The sequence below is a fragment of the Pteropus medius genome, unplaced genomic scaffold, assembly GCF_902729225.1.
Source record: "Pteropus medius unplaced genomic scaffold, Ma_sr-lr_union100, whole genome shotgun sequence".
NCBI lineage: Eukaryota > Metazoa > Chordata > Mammalia > Chiroptera > Pteropodidae > Pteropus > Pteropus medius.
Window position 1 is genome coordinate 5,563,578 of NW_024355008.1, and position 24,440 is coordinate 5,588,017.

At 34.7% G+C, this 24,440-nt stretch overlaps 1 protein-coding gene and 1 pseudogene across 2 annotated transcripts in view; one reads left to right on the forward strand and one right to left on the reverse strand.

The window, feature by feature from the left end:
* ALCAM (activated leukocyte cell adhesion molecule) overlaps nucleotides 1–24,440 on the forward strand; it is a 181,308-nt gene that overhangs the window by 95,201 nt on the left and 61,667 nt on the right. The gene's annotated exons all lie outside the window — the stretch shown is intronic.
* Nucleotides 13,802–13,917, reverse strand: LOC120598196 (uncharacterized; annotated as a pseudogene).

Here is a 24,440-nt window from a genome sequence, read left to right on the forward strand (position 1 = left end):
GAAGATTTTTGCCTAGTTTTGCAAGAGTTTTATCTATAAATCCTATAAAAAGGAAAACTTTCACTTGGGGAAACCAGCTAAGATTCAAGTGTTATAAATTTTAGAGGTGGAATAACTGTTAAAAAAAAATCTAACCATACAAAATTGTCTGGGGTCCACTGACATTTTTAATAAGAAGGATTTTGCCCATTCTATTCTTCCAGTCATGTCCATCTCCCAGGTCCTAATAGAAAGCTATGCCCAAGGGGGATTCCAGGTAAATTAATACTTTTTTATTACTAATTAGACTTGAGACTTAAATTCCTATGTAACCCCCGTGCTTGGCTAGCTAGACTGAACTTACTTAATGTAGTGTAAGTCTAACATAAACACTAGACAGATTAATATATAACATGTGGGGTCAACTCCTTGTTTATTTGTTTGTTTGTTTATGTAATAGGCTTGTGAGAAGGAAATAAAGTGTTTCTGTTTCATGTTCCCACTATTTGCTACACAGGAGGAATAAGAGAAAAACAATGCAAAGAAGACAAGTAATCCTAATGCTATAACAGTTCCTAATAAAAGGAGATGGGAAACAGAACAGCTCTACATTTTTTTTTCTTTCACCCAAAATCATAATGTCCTATAATCATTCCTTTACTATAACCAACATTAACATTTATCCTTATGAGTTGTGTAGAGTCAGAGAGGGAGGTGAGATTGAGTTTTTTTTTCCTAACTGCAAAATGAGGCTAAAGACTTATAGGGTAGGGAGCAAGACCAGTTTAGGAGAGCTTTATGATATAATAGGGAAAGATTAAGTTGCTAGTTTACTACTTCCTAGATTGAGCTAGTAAAATTCAAGGAGCTTGCACAGAGTACCACCAACCTGAATATACAGGTCAATCCAGGCAAAAATGAAGACCAGGAGAACAACAGTGGAAAACGAAAAAAGCTTTAATTTAGACTCAGACTCAGTAGCAAATATGGAGCAAACTAAGTGTGAGGCATAAATAAGTGGGAACTCTACTACAAATCTTGATAAAGATATGTAGAGAGGAATCTAAGGGGGAATAAACCCATTAAACATCTTTGACACCGATATGTAGAAAAAGGATGAGTGCATAAATTTCAACAACAAAATAAGAAAGTAAAAAAAAAAAAGAAGAATTGGCTACACATAAATGAATGTTTGAAACCGTTATTAAGGTAGTATAAGCATATTAATGTTTGATTAATGGGGTAAACCAAGTCACTTCCCCTCTCTGGACTTCAGTTTTCTCTTCTGAAAAGTGAGGTGATTAGATTGAACCTGATGATTTATTGTGGCCCTTAGTGATTTAAAAAATTATGGCTTTAAGTTGAATTGAATATTGCATCTATTTATCTGTAACAAATATATGTAAACATAGAGATTTTTTTATAAGGATAACAATATTTTTGCTAAGGGTATATCATGTAATGAAGATAATCCATGAAGATGGACTGAAGACTATTAAAGGAAAAAATTGAAACCACATCAAAATTACAACTAAAGTACAGAACCACCATCACTGAGAATCACTTGAAGTCTAGCTGAAGAGAAGTCTTATAAATAACAATAAACAGAAGAAGCTACATCATGACTGGAAGGAGAGGGAGAGATGGGAAACAGGCTGGTCCCACACCCGCAGTAAGAAAAATCTGGAGGGATATTTTAGCTGTGGAGGTCTGCCCTGAGAAGCAAGAGTTCTCAGCCTGACATCGGGCTCCCCAGCCCAGGGTTCCAGTGCCATGGAGGAGTCCTAATAACTTCCAGCTCTGAAACCAGTGGAGATTGTGGCTGAGTGAGACAGAGGGCTGCTGGAATAACAGGCATTTCTCTTAAAGGACCTGCACATGGACTTACTTGCTGACAGACTCACTCGCTCTGAGATTCCGCACTGGAGCAACAGCTCAAAAGGCACCAGGGACATATGGGAAAGAATGGAATTGTCTGGCTTCAGGGCATGGGCAGTAGGGATAGCTTTCTCCCAGACAAAAGATCTGGCAAAAGCCATTGTTTGTCTGCTTAACCCCCTGCCCGAATCCAACCTGCATGTGCAGGCGAGTTGCATCTGAGTCTCCATCAACCTAACGACATTCGCTCCTGGTGATTCCCGGAGACCCTGCCCCATCAACTTGTGGGCCCACCCAAGCTGCTTCCAGTGGCTTTTCCATTTAAATGGCCTGTCTTGGCTCATGCTGCAGACTTTTCTAAAATTACTCAAAGGTTCACAACCCCCAAACAAGCAACATCTGGCCCCGGTGTGCCCCAAACCCATGCTAAGCAGCTCCAAGCCTGACACTAGCAGCAACTGGTCTCAGTTCACAGTTTAGCCTCTCTCAGGCACCTCCAAGCACAGCACAAGTGGGAGCCATCTGCAGATCACTTTGTATCTCATACCAAGTGGCCTTAGGTAGGGCACAGGTAGTGGCTGACCTTGACCTGCACCAAGGCTCCTCTTAAGAGGCCCCAGAAACATTACACCTATTGACCAGCTTCAGATTACATCAGAGCACCACCTAACCACAAATGAAACACTCAAAAGGCAGATATGGCAGGCACGAGAGCCCCTCTAAAGTGAATCCTGCTCTGTAGAGTCAGCTTCTTCACAACCATTCCTCCTACATAGTCACAGCAAGTCCTCACAATCAATCAACCTAAGGATCAGTCCCTCTCATTAATATGTGAACAGCAATCAAGGCTCAGCTACAACAGGAGGGCAAACACAACCCACATAAGGGACACAGTTGGAGCACATGGCTCAAGTGACCAGTGAGACTGTGCTACTGGACCCCACAAGACACCTACTATATAAAGCCTCTCTACAAAGACTGATAGACATAGCAGCCCTACCTAATACATAGGAACAAACACAAGGAGGCAGCCGAAATAGGGAGACAAAGAAACATGTCCCAAATGAAAGAACATAACAAAGTTCCAGAAAAAGAACTAAACAAAATGGAGACAACCAATCTACCAGATGCAGAGTTTAAAATACTGGTTATAAGAATGCTCAGTGATCTCAGTGAGAACTTCAACAAAAAGATGAGAAGCATAAAATTCAAAATCAAAAACATTAAAAAAAAAAGTCAGAAATGAAGAATACAATAACTGAAATGAAGACTACATTAAAGGGAATCAACAATAGATTAGATGAAGCAGAGGATCAAATCAGCAATTTGGAAGATAAGGTAGCAGAACACACCCAATCAAAACAGCAAAATGAAAAATGAATCCAAATAAAATGAGGATAGTTTAAGAGGCCTCTGGGACAACATCAAGCGAACAACATTCATATCATAGGAGAATCAGAAGGAGAAGAGAGAGAGAGGGCAGGGAATTGAAAACTTATTTGAAGAAAGATGATAGAAAATTTCCTTCCCCTGTTGAAGGAAATAGACATACAAGCCCAGGAAGTGCAGAGAATTTCAAACAAAATGAACCCAAAGAGACCCACGCCAAGACATAACATAATAAAAATGCCAAGGATTAAAGACAAAGAGAGAATCTTAAAAGTAGCAAGAGCAAAGGATCTAGTTAACCACAAGGGAGCTCCCATAAGATTGTCAGCTGATTTCTCAGCAAAACTTTGCAGGCCAAAAAGGACTGGCACAAAACATTCAAAGTGATGAAAAGCAAGTACTTCCAACCAAGATTACTCTACCTAGCAAAGCTATCATTTAGAATTGAAGGACAAAGAGCTTCCCAGACAAGAAGTTAAAGTTCACCAACACCAAACCAGTATTACAAGAAATGTTAAAGGAACTTCTTTAAGAAGAAGAAAAGGTTAAAAATATGAATAATGAAATGGCAATAACTACATATCTATCAACAATTATTTTAATGTAAATGAGTTAAATGCTTCAATCAAAATATAGGGTGGCTGAATGAATAAGAAAACAAGACCCTTACATATCTGTTTATAAGACACTCATTTCAAATCAAAAGACACACACAGACTGAAAGTAAAGGGATGGAAAAAAATAATTCATGCAGTTGGAAACAAATAAAAAAACTGGGATAGCAATACGTATACCAGACAAAATAGACTTTAAAACAAGAGACAAAGAAGGACTCAGTAATCCCACTTCTGAATATGTATCTGAAGAAACAAAAAACACTAATTTGAAAAGACATGTGCATCTGTATGTTCATCGCGGCATTACTTAAGTCCATATGGATGGACTTATAGGATATTATGTTAAGTGAAGTAAGTCAGACAGAGATAAACAAATACCAAATGATTTCACTTATATGTGGAATCTAAAAAACAAAATAAATGAACGAGCAAAACAGAAACAAATTCATAGATGTAGAGAATATTTTGATAGTTGCCAGTTGGGAGGGTGCTTAGGGAGATGGTTAAAAAAGTGGAAAGGGTTAAGGAGTACAAATTGGTAGTTAGAAAATAATCATGGAGATATAAAGTATAGCATAGGGAATATAGTCAATATTGTAATAACTATGTGTGATATCAAATGAGTACTAGATTTGTCGGGATGATTACTTCATAAGTTATATAAATGTTTAGTCATTATGTTGTATACCTGAAACTAATATAATATTGTATGTCAACTAATTCAAAAAATAAAAACTATTGAAAAAAAAGAAAATTCTTAATTTTCAGGTGGTAGTAATGACAGTCTATCATTGGAGGGCCTTTTGTTGGAGAGTATTGTGTTATAAATCAGTGCATTTCAAATTTAATGTCTATAAAGAGCATGTGAGGATATTGTTAAAATTCTGATTCAGTCAGTGTTGGGTGTGGGATGATGCTGAGCTTTTTATTCCTAACACTCTCATGTGATATCAATAAGTACCTTTTTTTTCACATCCAAGTACATGTTATATTCTGATTGTTTAAGGAAAAAAAAGCAAATCCATGTATACTATATTTGTTCATAAATCAGACTTTTGGCAATTTTTATAGTCCTATTCATCCAGAACTAGCTTTTATCTTTTCTTAAGCAAAGAAGAGAAAAATACTGCCAGAACTTAGGTAATGGGGAAAAAAAATATTAAGAATCTACTGATTTAGGTTCTTATGTGAAAAATTAAGACTGCTGGATTTTAAATCTCAGATGTCTGATTCCCTTTAATGATTTCATTCATTTCAGTGGAAGATAGATTAGTAGGTAGAAAGGAGAGCAATGGAAAATCATTAAACTAGACATATTAAAGAAATGATGGTTGACAGTGATGAAGGAGTTTGAAGAATCAGAACCTAGAAAAACACAGCAATTCAGAAGACATTTTAGTGGGTGGTCCAACACACTCAAACAACATAGTGCCTCCTAGGAGATCCATCCTCTTGAATACAGGACAATAGTTATGACTCTCATATCATCAAAAATAGGATCGATTATGCATGCTCAAGGCATTACCATGTTTGATGGATAAATCAGTGGAGTGTTCAATGTGTTTTAGAAAAATTGCCACCCAAAATGTCAGAACATATTTTGTTAATATAATTTTTAATTAAATGGATATATTTTAGTTATCTTGAAAATTTTCTCATCCAGAGCAGTTCATTCCCAGGAAAAAAATATATGAAAGAGGTGTCAGTGTAAATATACATTTATACTTCCTTAGGCATAATTCAATCTATTTTATTAGACTGAATATAAACTACAATCTCTGAAGACTATGGTGGCATAGAGAAAAGACTAATCACTGTAAAAAAATTTATCTGGATTTTTTTTCCCATACATCACTTGAACTCACTCAGCCAGGTCACCGTTTAATGATTTTCACCTGTGTTATTTTTCACATTCCAGTCATTGTGTCAATAACACTTTAGAAGTGAAATTAGTGCTGCTGCTATCAGTCTCTACCACTCAGATCTGATTCCAACATACATTTTAAGATCCTGTGCTTCCCTAGCAAAGTAACTAAGGAGTTTGAAGAAGCGAGGCTGAAAATATATTGTACCGTGGGCTGCAAGTGGCCTCTCTCTTAAAGATTTTCTTTATAGAGAGTTTCTAGGTTGCAAGTGTCTTCCATGTTTAGGCATTGTAGGCAAGTTTTTGTTTTTTGTTTTTTTATCCCACATTTTCTAAATACCAAATGTTTGAGCCTCTTCTAACCCTACCCTTTCACAAACATTCTAGTATAACTCTTCTAGTATAAGTTGATGACTTATACTAGAAGAGTGATGTCAAGTGACCATATGGGATAAAATTATTTTAACACTTAACGAAAGAATCTGGTAAATAATGATATCTGTTCAGGTTTACTTTGTGATACTGAATCCGCTTAGCCTGTAGTACCTTTGAAAAAGTATTGTTCTTTCTTAAGTACATACTTATGTGCTGTGATTCTTTATTTCCTGAATATTTTCTGTTACTTAAGATTAAGATCTTTCTCTTTCTGTTTGGGAGGAATGGTTGAGAAGAAAGTAAGATATAGATTAGAGTTTAGGATTGTGGTTTCAAAATGTTCTCTTCATGTAAAGTTAAAAATATACTTCTATTTTCTTCTTCATTAGAGGACTGTTTCCTTCTTCATTGTTTATTGAATTGAACTCATTAAATCTTGAATGTTCTTGACACTAAGCTTTTTGAATAGCCATTATCTTTGAATCTTCGTGGGTTCCCATAAATGAAAAATAAACTTCCAATCTCTACACTTTCTTCCTAATATTAACCTGTAATTTGAATACAAATTAATAGGAAGAATTCTCCACACACACACACAAAAATTGTAACAGAATAATACATACTTTGAATATCATATACACTTGTGTTTACACTCAGGACACTTGTATACTAAGGGATATAATACTACTATGAGAAGATATATTGAACATGGCCGGAACATTGTGGAAAAATATACTTTCCATTTATCAGTTACATGTAAGCCAGAAATTCTATCACCTATGCATATTTCAAATAGCTAAATTCATTGCTAAATAGGCTTTTGGTCAGACAATCCCAGTTATTCTGTTAATGAAGTAACCTCTTTCCATGAGATCCTAAAGATAAAAGAAGCAGAAGTTACAAAAAGGAATAATAATTAGGAATGGTTTATTTAGATACTGATAGAACCTTTCTACCAATGTTTCTCTCATTATGTAAGTAAGCTCAATACTGCTATTCATCAGATATCTAGATTTGAGAAGTTTACCTGGAGGAACAACTAAAAAATGGAGATGTTTATAAATTTGTTGAAAGAATAAGAGATATAGCTATCAAACACCTTATTGTAATTTGATTTAAATATGTTAAAAATAGAAACATAGGTTTGCTTGCCTTTATTTATATAAAGTATTTATCTAACCAAAATAGAACTATTAGCTATTACATTTTTAAGATACCATGAGTCTGTGATTATTTCCTTCTGGCAGGGTTTACGGGCATGATATTTTCAAAGTATAACTCAGCATATTTCAAACAATTTTGGTGGGTGGTTTATCTGAATAACATGGAATCTTGTAGAAGAAAAACAGAATAATAAATGAGTGATATAATGCTATCATATGTTAGAAATGAAATAAATTATTCTTTTTTAAGGTGTTTATTCTATTGAGCAAGCATATTCATGCATAACTATGGGAAAAAATTAAGAAAGGAAAGAAAATGTAAGAAAAAGCAGGCAAAGAAAAAATGTAGGTGTAGAGATATAATATTTTAGCTCTAAAAACTCATCATTTCTAAATCTAAATTCTAACTTGACTTCAATGAAGTTTAGCAATTATTAGCATTCTTTCTAATACATTTTAAGAACATTTCCATGTAAAGTAGAAAAATTATTGTTTTGATATTTTTATGGTTTTGGTTATGCAAATTAAGTAATTTAGCTTGATATTTTTGAGATTCTATACAAATTAAGCTTTAAAGAGGTATAAATATTAAGTATACATTTCAGATTAATATTCTCAGCACTATAATATGGGAGAAACACTGTGTCGAGTTAGGAACAACGAATTGTACAAAGTCAGCATGACTGGCTGGATGGCCTTATGCAAATCCTTTCAAATCACTTCATCTCTGATTCCTCATTAGAGAAAAAAAACAATGTAGATGTGTTTTGCAGATTAAAGTCACTAAATAACACCTAAATTATAAGTCTATAGGTATGTAACTATACTTATGCCAATGAAATAGTAATGCTTATGGAGCACGTTCTGTTGGACCAGGCAGTGGTAAGCAGAATAATGCCTTCCCCCAAAAATGTCCACATTCTATTCCCAGAGCCCACGAATATGGTACTTTTCATGTAAAAGGGATTTTGCAGATGTGATTAAGGTTAAGAACATTGAGGTGGAGGATTATGCAGGCATACCCAGGTGGGCCCAGCTAATTGCATGAGTCCTTTAAAGCTCTCTTGATTCAGTGAGAAAAAGATAGATGCAATGTTTCTGTCTTTCCTTCCTTCCTTCCTTCCTTCCTTCCTTCTTCCCTTCCTTCCTTCCTTCCTTCCTTCCTTCCTTCCTTCCTTCCTTCCTTCCTATTTTTTTCATTCTTTTTTCTTTTTTCAGCCTAAGCAACAACTCATTTACCTAAAAAGAAGGTGAAAAAGGTTTGATCCCTCTGAAAAAGAATGTCGATGCCAATTTGCCAGGCAAAAATGCTTTTTCTTTATCCTTATGATGACCCCATCTATTTATCTTCTCTCTTATTCTTCATTACACCCAGATGCCTCTCTTCTCTTTGGTGCATGAATCCTTCTTTTCTCCTTCTTTCAAACGCTTTTCCTACCTCTCTCTTTACTCATTAGGATTAGGAAAGATTTTTTGCCTCGGAGCTTCTAATGTTTCATAATCTCTTCACCAAAATAACACCACTTCTTTCGTGTCTGAATGATCTGAGGTGATGAGCTCGTGAGAGCTACGAGGTCTCTTTGCCACTGCACCTGACTCGGCATTCTACGTCAGAAAGCTAGAGTGACTAGAAAATAATTGAGTTCTTTGGTTCCTTTTTGGGGCTGCAAACCCTTGAAGCTTAGGAGCTAGCAGTATCTCAATCTCAGTAAGCAGAATCCTTTTTGATATGAACTGCAGTACAAGAAGGCCATTTTGGTGTGAAGAGGAGGAAAATGAACAGGGTGAAACTTGTTTCGATCAATGGAGGGAGAAAAAATACAAAGATGAATATAGAGAATCTGTGAAAGACAGAGTCCTGGTTCCAATAAAAGTGACAGACAAACTCAGGCATGGGAAGAGTGAGGCACCAAACCTTTAAAAAAGAGAAAAGCAACATGAATAAGAATTTATTTTTGTATGAAGAACCTAAGATTGTGCTCAAAGTATGCCAGCTGGGTGGAATACATTTTACACAGCAAGCACTCAGAATCAGTTTATGTCTAAAATTGGCAAGCAAGATTAAAGTGTCATTGACTACCTTTTGCTGCAAATAAATGATTAACTGAGAATATCTTGATGGTTCTACCTAAAGATAAAGGAAGAATTAAGGGCATTGAAAATCATAGAATTACAGAATGTGTTTTAAGTTAAACAATGCATATAAACTTTTTATAAATGAAAACTAAACTATTTATGTTTTCTCTCTCTTGCTTTTTCTTAAACTTTCAACAATTGACTGCTCTCAAAACCTAAATACCTCTATTCATGATGTTTATTTTTAAAATTTTATTAATTTATTTTTAATTTTTATTTTATTATTAGTTTTAAGTATGCAGTACTTGGTTAGACATTTATATAGTTTATAAAACAATCTCCCTAATTGTTCTTTCCTCTGGCTCTCCACATAGATATTACCTTGATGCTAACTGCATTCTCTATGCCGTGCTCCCCATCCCCATGACCATGTATAAACTATTAATTTGTACTTCTTTAACCTTTCATCCCATTCTCTCAGCCCCCCAAACCCCCTCCCGTCTGGTCGTCACCAGATTGTCCTCTATATTTATGAGTCAGTTTTTGATTAGTTTGTCCTTTTTGTTCCTTAGATTCCAAATATAAGTGAAATCAGGTGGTATTTATCTTTCTTTGACTTATTTCACTCAGCATAATAAGCTCTAGGTCCATCTATATTGTTGCAAATGGTAGGATTTCATTTTTTTAATGATTGGAGTAATATTCCACTGTATATATGAACCATAACTTCTTTATCCAATTGTCAGTTGATGGGCATTTAGGTTGCTTCCATATCTTGGCTACTGTAAATTTTAAAATGCATAGCAAAAATGCTGATAGCTTTAATTTAACCCTTTTAAAAATATATGGATTTGAAAACACTCAATTTTTTTTCTATCAGAAAAACATAAGAGAATCTATGAAAAGATAAATACAATCAGAAAAGGTTTTCTACATGTGAAACACTGCGAAACATAAACAACAAATTCCAATAATACATTGTACTTTCTGAACATTAAATAATGTTTGTCATATAGAGGACTATATTTAAAATTAAAAATCAGGTGAATAATTTTATAGCCAATGATTTTAGTTGATATAGAAGTGTAATGCTGCTAGTATATTGTCATTGTATAATATTTTACATTATTGTCTTAACACCATTTAAAATGGATTGGTAGCCTTTCAAAAGAAGTCAATTCTGTTCCAAGAATTTACAAAGAGCTTTACTTCTTATTTTATGTGTTCAAAGAAAAGGAGAAAGATGGGATAAAGATAGAAGAAAAAGAGACAAAAAGTTAGTACTTTAGACACTATCACCAAACAAGTTTTTAAAAAGCTTTCTGTTCTCCTCAGTCACTGGAGAGGAATATATATTTTATATCTCCTCATTGTCTTCAGTTTTATTAGATTTGGCATACAGGTCACCACAGACATCACTCTGCATGCTTTCTCATTCACCATTCTCTACAAGGTTTTGACACTCTTTACAAGGTCTTTCAACATTGTTGGTGTTAAACACATTAATAGAACAGAGTGACTAAAGTAGATAAGACTATCTGTAGGTAAAGTCGGAGGAAATGTATTAATAATGAGGTTTTTTCTGAAAAGATTACTTTTCAGCTTGCTCAGTAGGTTAGATATTCTGGGTGTCCAATTAAATAAAAGTGTAAATAAAAGTGTGTGTGTGTGTGTGTGTGTGTGTGTGACAGAAGTAGAAGAAAGAAATGAGGAGCAATTAGAAGTATAGTAAAGATTAGCCCTCAAATATGAAATAAATTGAATAGATTTTTCTCATCTCGTTTACCCTATTACCTCTTTCTAACTATTCTTAGTAGCTAAGGAAACAACTCTTCTACTCTATTTTGGATTGAAGCAATGAAGAAAATAAAGTTTTATAGTATCCTTTAAGGAAAAGAATTCAAATCACGTGTACTTCTCTCCCAACCCCAGAAAACTACGAGAGTATTTCCTGTTTATCTTCTTTAAACAATGAATCGTCCTCACTAGGAAAGGGGGACTTTAAAAAGTCAGAATATATTGAAGATAAGAAATGATTTCCCTCTAGGCACTAAATAGAAAGAGTAGGTAGAGAAAGAAGAAAAGCGTTCCCCATCCATTCCAGATGATAAGGAGCTTCAAGTTCTCTTTGTCATTATATTTGAAATTATATATAATATATCAGAATTGGTCACCGTACATTGTAATATGAAATGTACAATGCAGGTATCTAGGTATCTTTTTCAGAGAAAATGACTTTCTGAACATGTATTGTGCTCTAGTCTCTAGTTAGCCTCCTTTTTTTTCCTTTGGTGAAAACACCAAAGGTTATTAAATAAAATTCCTCTAAAAATGAATGTGCTTAGATGCTCTCCTGTTCTCTACATTCCTCACAGCGTGATAAGCACTGATCAGGGTCTTTCAGTGACATTTCCAGTTTCAAATATTTTTGTCCTCCTGTCACCATAAATGCAATTATTGTTGGAGACTGTCCCAATTTTTCATTTAGAAGATATGGTCACTGAACTGGTATGTTTCCAAACAGAATTTCCTTGGGTCTAACCGAACGGGGAGATTGGACTATTCTTTGTGAAGGACCTACCACGAGTCTGAGTGATTAATGTCCTACATTCATTATCTATTTCATGCTGAAAAATGGGTACAGTTATTCCTATTATTCAGTTTGTGAAGTAGAGAGGTTAAAAAATATATTCAAGATTAGACAGCTAGGAAGTCATGGTGCTAGGGTTCAAACCAGAACAGAATACTCAACCTCAGGACTTTTTTCCCCACTCTAAAATATTTTGCCTCACTATTCTTTACTTTCTACTCAAAATAAAATGTGAAAATTCAGCATAACTGAGAAGTTTACTAAAGATTAAATTTGCGAATACTATTCTAAGAAATTTAGGACTTAGGTCTCAATACTAAATAGAGAAAAAGAATCACAATGTGATTTGTCTTAAATTTGATAATCTTGTTACCATCATGTTGTTTGTCAGCCTGCTGTCATATGTGTGTGTTTGTGTGTATGTATGCGTTTTAATTATCTATCTGTTACTTAGTGTAATATGCATTTATCCATCTTGCTGTCATCTGCTCAATGTGACATAACATATTAACTTTGTTCTATTAATGAATATTTTAGGGATATTTCACTTTCTATTATACCTCAAAGTTCTGTTCTTGGAGCTCCGCTCTGCAAGAGATGCAACTGGCTTTGAAGGATGTGAGTAAATCTCTCCAAAGGAATAGCTTTCAGAGGCACAGAGTGATCCAGTAGTGAAACAAAAGTTCAGATATAAACATTTTAGTTTAACAATTTAAATGACCCCTTGCTAAATCCCTATTGTATTACTCTTGTTTACAAGAATACAGTATGGGTTATAGTACAATGCTTTTACTATCTTCTTCCCATACAGTTCCATCACAAACTGCTTTAAAATAAAGTGAAACAATTTCTCCAATGTTATATAAATACCATGTTTTTCAGAGTTTTCTTAATTGTGTTGATACATGGTCAAATGATGTATATGTTAAGCAGTGGGAAGAGTACAACATATCTCACCTTTCTGTAGGCAAATGAATGGCAATAATCTAAATACTATAAATGTCATGAAATTACTTCTGAGTTCATATACCAGCTGAATTGAAATGCTGTTTAAATTACTGTAAAATCCAAGCAAAGTAGAATTTTCAAAGCCATGTAGAGTGGAGATCTTATATCTTCACTATCCAAGAGCTAGAAAATAATTTAAAATGTGCATATATTTCATCTCTCTAAGAATAAATGACTTTAGGTAAGAGAAGACCAAAAATTGATAAGTAAATTATCAGTTAAGACAAAAAAAAAAAAAAAATCAAACCAGAATGTTATTTATACCATAAAAGAATATGGAATTTATGTGAATTTTTCTTCATGGTATAATATTGTCAGTTTAGAAAATGGGCCCAGTGATAAGGTGTGATGTATTAATTTCCCAAGTTCCCAGCCAGAAATCTCACATAACTTCAATGTGGATTTAATTTTCAACGATGCACAAAAAAATCTTTTAATCCCATCTTGCTAAAGAAAAGAAAAAAATTTTGCCTTAAAAATATGATCTGTAAGTTAGTTCATGTCTATCCTTCTACATACTAATTAATTGTTGTTCATTGATTAAAATCTACTGGGGGTGGAGAGGTGGCTATTTGATGTAATGGGCCAATCAAGTTTAAACACAAATGATTAAGTAAGGCACACATTAGCAGGGATGGCAAGCAGAACCAAAAACATTTCCTCATGATCGTCTAGAGAAAAGCCAATGTGATTTCTAGAGAGAACAACTTACTCAAAATGATCGAAGTTTAAACATGGCTCCCCTCTCATCTACGTTCTTCACTATTCCACCTCCATTTAATTGTAACAATCCCCAGGAAGAATTAGTTGTTGTTGTTGTTGTTGTTGTTATTATTATTATTATTATTATTATTATTATTAATGCCTACAACACCTGGTCTTCCTAGGTGGTCTCCCATCCAAGTATTAACCAGGCCCAACCCCGCTTAGCTTCCGAGATCAGACATTGGGCTTGTTCAGGGTGGCATGGCCATAGACCACGGACCATGGATCCACTGGGGCACGAACGCAGGACCTTCTACGTGTAAAGCAGACGTGCTAACTGCTACACTATGGAACAATGTCCAAGAATTACTTTTTAAAATTAGATTTTTAGAATTGCTGTACTAATGATACCATCACTTTAAATTCATATAATATCAGCTAGCTTTTTTCATTTCAAGCTACTTTACCAAAGTAACGTCTCTCACACAGTCTGTTCAGGGTCCTCATTACAGGTTTTGTTGAAGATTCATATCGATTAAAATCTCCCAATTTATTTCTTAGATGTTATTTACCAGCACAGTTTTGACATTAGTTGACAGTAGAATTTTTTCTCCAGAATTCTCCCAATGGCAAAGGTGTGAATCATCATGAATATGTCATGAGAACAAATCTGCAAATATTCAAGCTAACTTCTTCTAACCAAGAGGGAAAAATTACATTTCACTTTGTCATTGTCATTTATGTATAAATATGGTGCAAAGTTGTTACTAATAAAGAGCTAAAAATCAGACTTTTCTAAAATGAGATATTTAGACTACTTTTATTTCATTATAAATGTTTATTAAAATGAAATATCACAATCACAAGGTCCTTGTTCTGTTTTCCTTCTTTTCCAGTGTGGTCATTTGACCAACAAGAGAATGAACTAAAAATTGTAATAGGCAACTCTTTTCTTCCTATTTCAGCACCTACAAAGAATTAAATATCAAGTCAAAGCTGTCACTCACTTGAACACCAAAACATTTGGTGTTAATCATGTTGGTTAGTTGACAGTGAAATACTCAGGGGGAATAGTAATAAGTTTTTCAGTCACACCATCACTTAGAAGTGACCAATTTAGCCACCGTTGATCTGCTGTTAAAAAGCTGCAATTGAAATCACAAACTAATTATAGTTTATATTAGGATGGGAGAAAACTACTGAAACCCAAAAATTGCCATACTCCCTTAATATTAATATGCAAAGAATGAATAATTTTTCTCCATGTTCTCCTTCCTTCCTTCCTTCCTTCCTTCCTTCCTTCCTTCTTTCCTTCCTTTCTTCCTTCCTTCCTTCCCTCCTCTTACTTCCTCCTTCATTACCTCCTTCCCTCTTGCCTTTTTTTTTTCCCTCTTGTTTTAGAGTTCTGTATCTTTAAGATATAGGTTCTATGTGTGGTGGGTTATCATGACATTTAAAAAAAAAATCTATCTCTCTTAAAATGTTTCCTCTCTAACTTTAGAAACTATGGAGAAAATACTGATAGAATATTTACAATTTAACAGTGAGAAAGGCAACTGTTCTATTACATGTTTCATTGCATATCGTAATACCTACACTTGAAAATATATTATTTTATTCCTATCATTTGTACCAAACTCCCCAAAACTTATGATTTTAAAAAGACCAAGGTGATTTAGAAAAAAAAAATGCATGGTGTGGTGTTAATAAAGAGCACATTGATTGAGAGTCAGAAAAGTTGTTTCCTTAAGTCAGTTCTGCCTTCAGTACTAAAAATTCTCTTGTTCTCAGCCTCCTCAGTTATATGATGAGTGGCCTGCAGTAAATCATCTCTAAGATTATTTCACATTCTAATGTACGATGTCTCTCAATCATTAGACATTTCCTTATAAAAGCAGAATCGCAGAAATAGTTCATAGAGCCAGAGGCTTTTTATCTGCCAACCTCGATCATTTGCGGCCCATCCAAGAACCCACGGGAAACACAAAGGTTCTGAGCAGCCAAAATAAATGCTCGTGTCCATAAATTAAACCTTCTTCTTAAGGAAACTCATTGGGACCCTCACTCAGAGACTGTTTACTTTTTAAATAGAAGGCTTTTTTAAGTTTGATTATGTTGCTTTCAAAGGCCTGGCACTTTGGTGGCAAATTGGAAAGGGACTTCTGAGGCAATCATAAAATGGAGCAATATCTGGAAAGTGATCTGTAGGCTCTGAAGTACTGTGCAAACGTGAGCTGTTTGCATTAGCAAGAGTGACAACTGGCAGGAAGAGTGAGACAAAAGATAAATCTTTCAAACAAAACACAGAAATTTCAAAAGTCTGTTGGGGTAGAGCTGTTTAACAGGCTGGCAAATAGGTTTAATCACCTCAATAGTTCCCAAGATCCTCACTGAGTTATAGCATAGTATGGGCTTATAGAAATAACTGAGTTATTACAGAAAAATTTTTTTATAGTCTGAATAATATTTGGTTTAAGAAATGATGTAGTTGGAAGGTGCATTTTTAAACACTGTAAAATGTTAGCTATAATTACATGATTTGATCTGAAGTCAGGAGAGTATGCAACGTAGTACAAATGTTTCTACCTAAAAGAATTAAAATTTTAAAATCTATGTGATACATAAGGGGTTAGATTTCAATTACCTAGAAAATTACATCTGAATAACCTTGAATACATGAACTATTACTCTAATTTTGAAATGTTAATTTTTTATTATCCATAATGAAAGTAATTAAGGTAAAATAATATTAATTCATTACATTTCTTATTTAAACAAAATGATTCTCGGCTTGGTTCAGAATTTTTTGCAACATTGTTTCTAAATTGATGCTGTTATTATGATAGTACTATTGGAGAGATCTAAAACATTGTACATGCCAATACTCAAAATGTATTACATACTGAAGCAATGTAATAAATTGTTTTTTAATAATTCTTAAATTATAGTGGTAAACAATCTAAAAAGATCTCAAGTTACATCTAAAAATACTTATCAATTGATATAGATTTAGAAACCCAAACCAAAGTTTGTTCAATGTCAAATTACTAAAATATTCATTGGAACCTCCAACAGCAAATTAAGTTGTAAAATGAAAATAGGAAATATGACATTCTCTTTTTTTTAAGCTTTTTGCAACCCAGACACAAACGTAATATGGCTTCAAATCTCAGTTGAATATTAACTCTACGCTTTTCTCGTATTGGAGAATGTGAATCCTAGAATATTTAAGCCTCGTTTTATGTTATATTATCCATGAATAAACTGAGGCCCCGGAAAGCAAGGTTACAAAGATCTAGAGGTAAAGATGAGACAAGAACTCAGGTCTCTGGACTCCTATGCCAGTATTCTTTCAACTGTGAGTTATAGAACTGATATGCTGAATTTTTAATAAAGATATGTTATCATCTACTGCATAACATCAATGGCAGACATTTTAATAATGAAGAGCTGGCAGACATGACAGTCCGTGATCCTTGGGGCTTGAGGCCATAATTTTGGAAATCATTTCCAAGAGTCGGGGCATTTAAGGGGAGCACACAAAAGCAACTGATTGGTGAGTAGGAGAAAGGCCATTAGCCAGGCAGGTGCAGGTTAGTGGAATGGATTGACTTCCCAGTAGACCAGAGCATAGATTGCTCAATTATTCTTTTGTACAGTGGGGAAAGAAAGACAAGAACACCAGAAGCTGCTAACTCCCGGTGACCAGCAACTTTTGAAAGAGATATTTGAAAGATATATAAGTAATATCTTCCACTCTCTTCCTGTATAGGAGAGGCATTGTGCATCAAGTCAAAACTGAAATTCACTAGTAACTGAAGTTAGCAGCTACAGTCCTTGGCAGCTATCTTTGGTCACACTGTCACTGGGGAATTGGAATGTTTCAACAATGATAGCACAATGGCTTTGTATTTTATATCAGATCTTTGCATGGGGTCCTTAATCCACTCATCAGTGCTTTCAGAAACATTCTAGAGTCCCAAAAGAATTCAGAAACTGCTCTAAAAAAGAAAAAAAAAATAGTGGTGACTGAGAAGCACAATATTGTAGGTCTTTTTCTTTTACGTTTCATTTTTGTGGTTTCTTTATCAAAGCTCTAATTGGTAAGCATAAAGCCTGAAAAATAAAAAAAGCAATTTATTTAGGATTATTTGAGTTTCAGCTTTGGACTTTTCTCTTTTGTAGTGTTTACTGAAAAAGGCTTGCATGTGTTAAAGTCAAAATGCACGTTACATTAACAATTTACATTTAGAAATCTAGGCACCTAACACCACCAGAGTTAATATTTGCTTTGGACTATTCTGCTTATTTAGTCTCAAGCTTTTCCAAAGAGCTAACACAAAATGGCAGCTTTCTTATTTGCCTAACGAGTGTGTGATTTCACACATAGTGCATGATGTGCTTCCGAAGAGACTAAATGTTAGCTATTCTTCACATGAGTAGATACTCAGCTATGCTGCGAAATGGAAACTTTGTGGTTGCATGATGCAGCACACTTACTGAAACTCACGTCGATTCCACTTTGAAAGTGTCTCCTCTTCACTGTGCTTCCCCTTCTCCATTCCCAAGTCTTATTTCACTACGGTTGCATGATTTTATAAACATTTTAGCTTTCTAACAGGGTTACCTTCCCCTAGTTCTTTGTCCCACTGGTTATCCTCCCCACTACTGCTGAAGATAATCTTCAATAGCAGAAATCTGACCACCTCACTGCCATATTTAAAATGCACCAAAAATCCTTTTATTGCCTCCACACTACTTATAGGACAAAGTCCAAATTCTTTCAGCTATTATCTAAGGGCTTTCAAAGTATCACCTGCAAAATTCCCATCCCAGGGTACTTCCTGCCATGGCCTCTCACATGCCCTAAATGCCAGGCATACTGGCTAGACAAGATCATGCCGTTTGCTCCCAGCCTTTCTTCTGCGTGCAGTTTCCTTCATTCTTCTTTTCACTTGAAGAAGTCCTCATTTGTGAAGATTAATATAAATGTCCTTTTTGAGTAAAGCCTTCACCAATCTATTCATCAATCTGTCCTCTGCTCCTGCAACATCTGACACATAATCTTTTATTCCACTAAATAAAAGCCAGAGAGATATAATAGCTAGTACTTTTTGAGCTTTATTAGGGTATTTTTGACAGATAAAAATTGTATATATTTAAAGTATACAGTGCAATGTTTTGATGTGTATATACATTATGAAATGATTACCACATTCAAGCAAATTTACATATTTATCGCCTCACATAGTTACCTGTTTTGTGTGTGTGTGTGTGTGTGTGTGTGTGTGTGTGTGTGTGTGTGTAAGGGAGTTGAGAACCTTGAGATCTACTCTCAGCAAATTTCAAGTATAAAATACATTATTATTAATTACAGTCACCATATTATACATTAGGTCTTCAGAACTTATAAGTGAAGGTTTGTTCCCTTTGACCAATGTTTCCCCATTGCCCTCCCCCCGCAAACCCTGGCAACTACTGTTCTTCTCTCTGTTTCTGTAAATTTGGCTACTTTGTTTTTTGGATTCCACCTATAAGTGAGATCATGTAGTGTTTGTCTTTCTGTGTCTAGCTTATTTCACTCAGCATAATGCCTGGGTTCATCCATGTTGTCGTAAATGAAAGGATTTCCTTCTTTTTAAGGGAAAATAACATTCATGGTGTGTGTGTTTGTGTGATTGTATGTCTTTATTCATTCATTCATTGACAGACACCTAGATGGTTTGTATGTCTTGGCTACTGTGAATAATGCTTCAGTGATCATGAGAACATAAATATTCCTTCAATATAGTGATTTTATTTCCTTTGGATATATACCTAGAAGTGGTAGAAGTATGATTGCTGGATCATATGATAGTTCTATTTTTAATTTTTGAGAGCCTCTATCCTGTTTATCATAATGGCTGCACCAATTTCCATTTCCACCAATAGTGAATAGGGGTTCCCTTTCTTCCACATCTTTGACAACACATGTCCTTGAATTTTTGGTAATTTGCAATCTCACAGGTGTGAGGTGATATCTCATTGTGGTTTTGATTTGTGTTTTCCTGATCATCAGTAATATTGAGCATCTTTTTATAATAGCTAACATTTATTGAGCACTTCTTATATAAAAAGCATTCTTAAGCAACATATATATTAAATTATTTAATATTCACAGTAACTCTGTGGGTTTTATACTATTATCATTTTCCATTTAACAGTTAGGGAACACGAGCACACGTAGGTTAAGTAACTCTCTGGAGGTCACCTCCCTTACTAGCAGCAGGACTTGAATCACACCTATGCAGTCTGAGTTCAGAGACCATGCCTTAACTGCTATGTTGTGCTGCTAGTGTTGTTTCATTTACCTTTTCTAGATTTTAATCTCTTTGGAGTAGATAACTTATGTATGTTTGTATACCCAGCAGAAATATAGTATCTGACATATGGTAGCCACTTAATAGCTTTACGTCAAATGTATTTGAATTAATATGAAATAGAATCTTTGGATTAAGGGAAATTTGATTTTCAAAAGTTTGTAGAAAATATTCTTAGGAAAAATTAAGGAACATTAGGCACAGGTCAATAATAAAACACTTATTTGATACTAATGAGCTGCACTCTGTGGCTCTTGATAGTTAGCATATATCTTTTAGAGTTTCTAGATGACATCAACAATATTGGGTAAATGTTTAACCCATATTTATGCTATAGTCTATTCTTCAGGCACATACCATTTTCCTTTTTCAGTATATTGTACTGGCTTTCCCATATACATACCATAAATCGTCTTATAGTGACAAAAATTTTAGAATGGAAAGCATACTTCCATAGTGATATCTTTCTGAAGTACATGTGTGTCAGTTATTTTCATCAACCAAATATGTTTACATTGGGTGACTGTTAAGTGAAGTATCATATTGGAAAATTTCCTTGTAGATTAGCTTTCAGTTTTTAAAATTAAAGGTAAGAATCAATGGATTTCTGAATAACAAACTCTAAAGCCAAACTGATCATCTAGATGGTATTTAATATATACTTATTGATTGAACATAGGCAAATAATCTTATTCGTATGTTGAAGCTGCCTGCAATTCAGAAAAGATAAAGAAGAAAATGTTGTAAAGTTGATTCTAGAGATGTTGTTTATCATCTGCCCTAGGTACTCAGAGAGGTAGAATTATGGTTGAAGAATATGTACTTCCTGCATACTTTCGTAGGACTCTTAAAAGGGAACTAACTTGAAAATTACCTTTAATGTTTAGACAGTGACACAGTCTAAGCATTTCAGTGTTTTCTATTTGGTGTTCGTGTTTTTAATTAATTACTTCCTGTGGGGAAGCTTTAGGAGTACTTTCAGTTATAGAACTCAAATGAGATTCCTAAACAAAAGCCATGATACAATCTGAAACCTAGCTGAAACTCTTATAGCTCATCTCTGTAACCTGGTAGTCTTTTCTTATGTAGGAACAGTGAACTTTTTTTAACCTTGATGACACTATTGTCTTTAAAAGCTGTTAAAAATAGCAGAGCCAGAGAGGTAATATTATATTCAGTTTAGGAGAATTTTGAGTGTCATTATCTCCCTGAGCAGTAACCATGAACAAATTATCAAAGACATTGTGTCTTTTAAATGGAAAGATGAACCAAATGTGTTAGCGCCTCAGTGGGATTGGAAAATATGATATGTGGGAAACACAATCATAAAACAGCAATTGCTGAGCTGCAGTACAGCCCCCCAAGACACTGATCAGCAGAGGTCTTGGTGTTACCCGCGCCTTCTGAGATCTGCCTGGGGAGTCAGTTGCCTGGTCTGAGATCACTTTTGCTGGTGAATGCAAAAATTTGCCCTTGAAGATTTTTGTGTCCTTCCCTCCACCATAACCAAGGGAATTTAGATGATATTGTCTACATGTAAAATGCATTCCACAGACTGAAGAGACTAGTGGCATCAATATTTTTAATTAAGAAGTTTTTTAAATCTGTTTTTAGTTTATCGGAAAATTGAACAGAAAGTAGAGTTCCCATATGCCTCTTCACCTTCAGCCATCCCCACCCACCAGTTTTTCTATTATTAACATCTTGCTTTAGTGTGGTACAATTGTTATCATTGTTGAGTCAATACTGATACATTATTATTAATAACTAGAGTCTATAATTTACATTAGGTTTTTATCTTAGTGTTAACATTTTATGAGTTTTGTCAAATGTATAATGACTTGTGTCTGCCATTATGGTATCAGAATAATTTCACTGCCCAAAAAATTCCTTCTACTCCAGCTATCCATTCCTCCCTCGCCTCGAACCCCTAGCATCTTTTTACTATCTCCATAATTTTACCTTCTCTATAATGGCATACATTTAAGATTCCTTTATGTCTTTTCATGGCTTAATAGCTCATTTCTATTTAGAGTTGAACAATATTCTATTGTATGGCTGCACCACAGTTGGTTTATCCATTCACTTACTGAAGGATATCTTGGTTGCTTCCAAAATTTGGCAATTATGAATAAAGCTGCTTTAACCTTCATGTGCAGATTTTTGTGTGAACTTAAATTTTTGAATCAAAAATTATTATTGTGAGAAGTATTTTTGATGAGAGAAAAAAAAGATGTGGATTTTGAACTTAGAAAGATTTGATTTGAATCTCAACCTTTCATTTTGTTCATCCAATAAATTTTTCATGGTAGTCCATTATCTGCACTGTGCTAGGTGTTTGAAATGCATAGATAGAGTGCTACCCTGCCTGTTAACTGAGTGCCCTGTCTACTGTAAAGAGCCTTATTATACATCTGGTTTCTTATCTGAAAGATGCCTACCTCCTCAGTTATTTACAGTTTTCTATGTTATTTTGAAAATTAGATGAGCTATTATGGATATAACAATGTATTCCGGGCAATAAATGTCAATTGCTTCATAGCTTCCCAGTGAGAAATAGGTGATCAGATATATTAGTTTATTTTCTTTCTAATACTTCCAATCGATAAGTTTTTAAAAATATTTAGCTATTAACATGGAAAGCATTTGAATACTTTTCAAACCATATTCTTAACTTAGCCAGCATATAAAATTAAATAAGAACGTGTAATCATTTTCTATATATATAATAGTGATGAGAATTGTACAAGGGTTGAGAATTAATTTTGAGCTCCAGCTCTACCACATACTGGCTTGGTGATTTTGGAATAATGTCTTGGTTTGGCAGGGCAGACAGTGCCTTATCAGTCAAATAAGGTATCATAATATTTGTTCACCATATAGGTCTATTTGCCTATTATACAGAGTTTTTGTGAGCAAATACAAAAATATACAAGGTATATAAGAGAATATTGCATACTATAAAGCACCATAAAAGTCCATTATTACTATTACTGCTCTAAATGTGTTTTTTATTTTTAATTTACCTAATCCCTCACTAAATCCAAATGTAGTTCCCCCCACCCCACGTTCATATTGAAATCCTAATTTTCTGGAATCCAGTAGTCTACTAATGTCAGTGGATCGATATAGTTATGTTCTGTCTAATTTCCCCTACATGTTAGTCAGGAGCCTCTAAGAAGCAGATGCCAAAGTAGATTAAACACACAAGGATCTATTAGGGAAAACACCTATGTTAAAGGAAAAAAAAAAAAAAAATGAAGAGAGAACTGGTGAGCTGGGACAATGGTCAGACTGCAATGTAAATCAGACCCTGAGGGATAGAAGGATGGATGGGCACGTCTTAGATTGTCATGCAGTCTAAGGAGTGTTTGTGAGGAAGTCAGCAAGTCCTTGACCACAGTCAACACTCAGAAGAGTCTGTTGCCTCCCAGAACCTTGCCTTCCTTCATATCCCTGTTGCCCTCAGTCATGAGCTGGGGACAGCTAGTGGAAAGTGTGGCCTTAGCACAAACTGGTGATGGCTATTAGAGTGCTGCAGCTCCTTGGACAGTTACATTCCCTGCAGCTGGGGGTTATGAGGTACACTGTCATGTTCACTAAACCTCACAAAAACATTTTTCTACTGAGTAATAAAAAAGAGGAAGCATTTATTTAAGCAGTGCCCAAATGAGGATGTGAAGATGTGAAGCAGAGGCAGATGAGATAAGATACAAACTTTAGCAAGCATGGAAAACCAACTGAATGCAGGGACTTTTCTCAGGAGAGGTGTGCCCATGTGGGGTTTAATAACACTGTCCACATGCTCATGTTCCTGTGTAATCAGTCTACAGAAGAGCCATTTTCCCTTGTAAGAACTTGTTTTCCTTATCTAGTTTGTTTTCTTTTTCCACCTTGTCCATAATAGCTAGTTTTCCAAAAATTCTTCTGTGGTGTGTTAAACCATTTCTTAAATTAATGCATAAATATGGCACATTTTAAAGTTACGATTGGCCTCTGGGACTATAAGATGAAAGTTTCGGAGTTAAAATCTTAGGGAGTAAGGGAAGTTTCAAAGCTAGAGGCAACTTCACGTCCAAGATCTTTAAAACATTTCTCCATTCTGACACCCTTAGAAGTGATAAAATCACCTTTCTGTTCACTGACTTCCTAAATATGCTTGTTCTCTTTTCCACTTTTCCTCCTACTCATCAATTAAGAATAATGACTGTCAGAGAAAATGGAATATATGAAAAGTTATTGTTAACATTAATAGATCACAGAATTGTCTCTAAGTTTATGCATTCCATAGTTACTTCACTGAGTTCTCAGTGTGGACAAACTACAATGGGTATTGTGTTTCATGCTTAATCGGTCTTTGAGGTGACACAAGATCTCAAAGGCTGGAAGATGATGTTGATTTCATATAACAGATTATACTGATTTCCTAAGTGTATG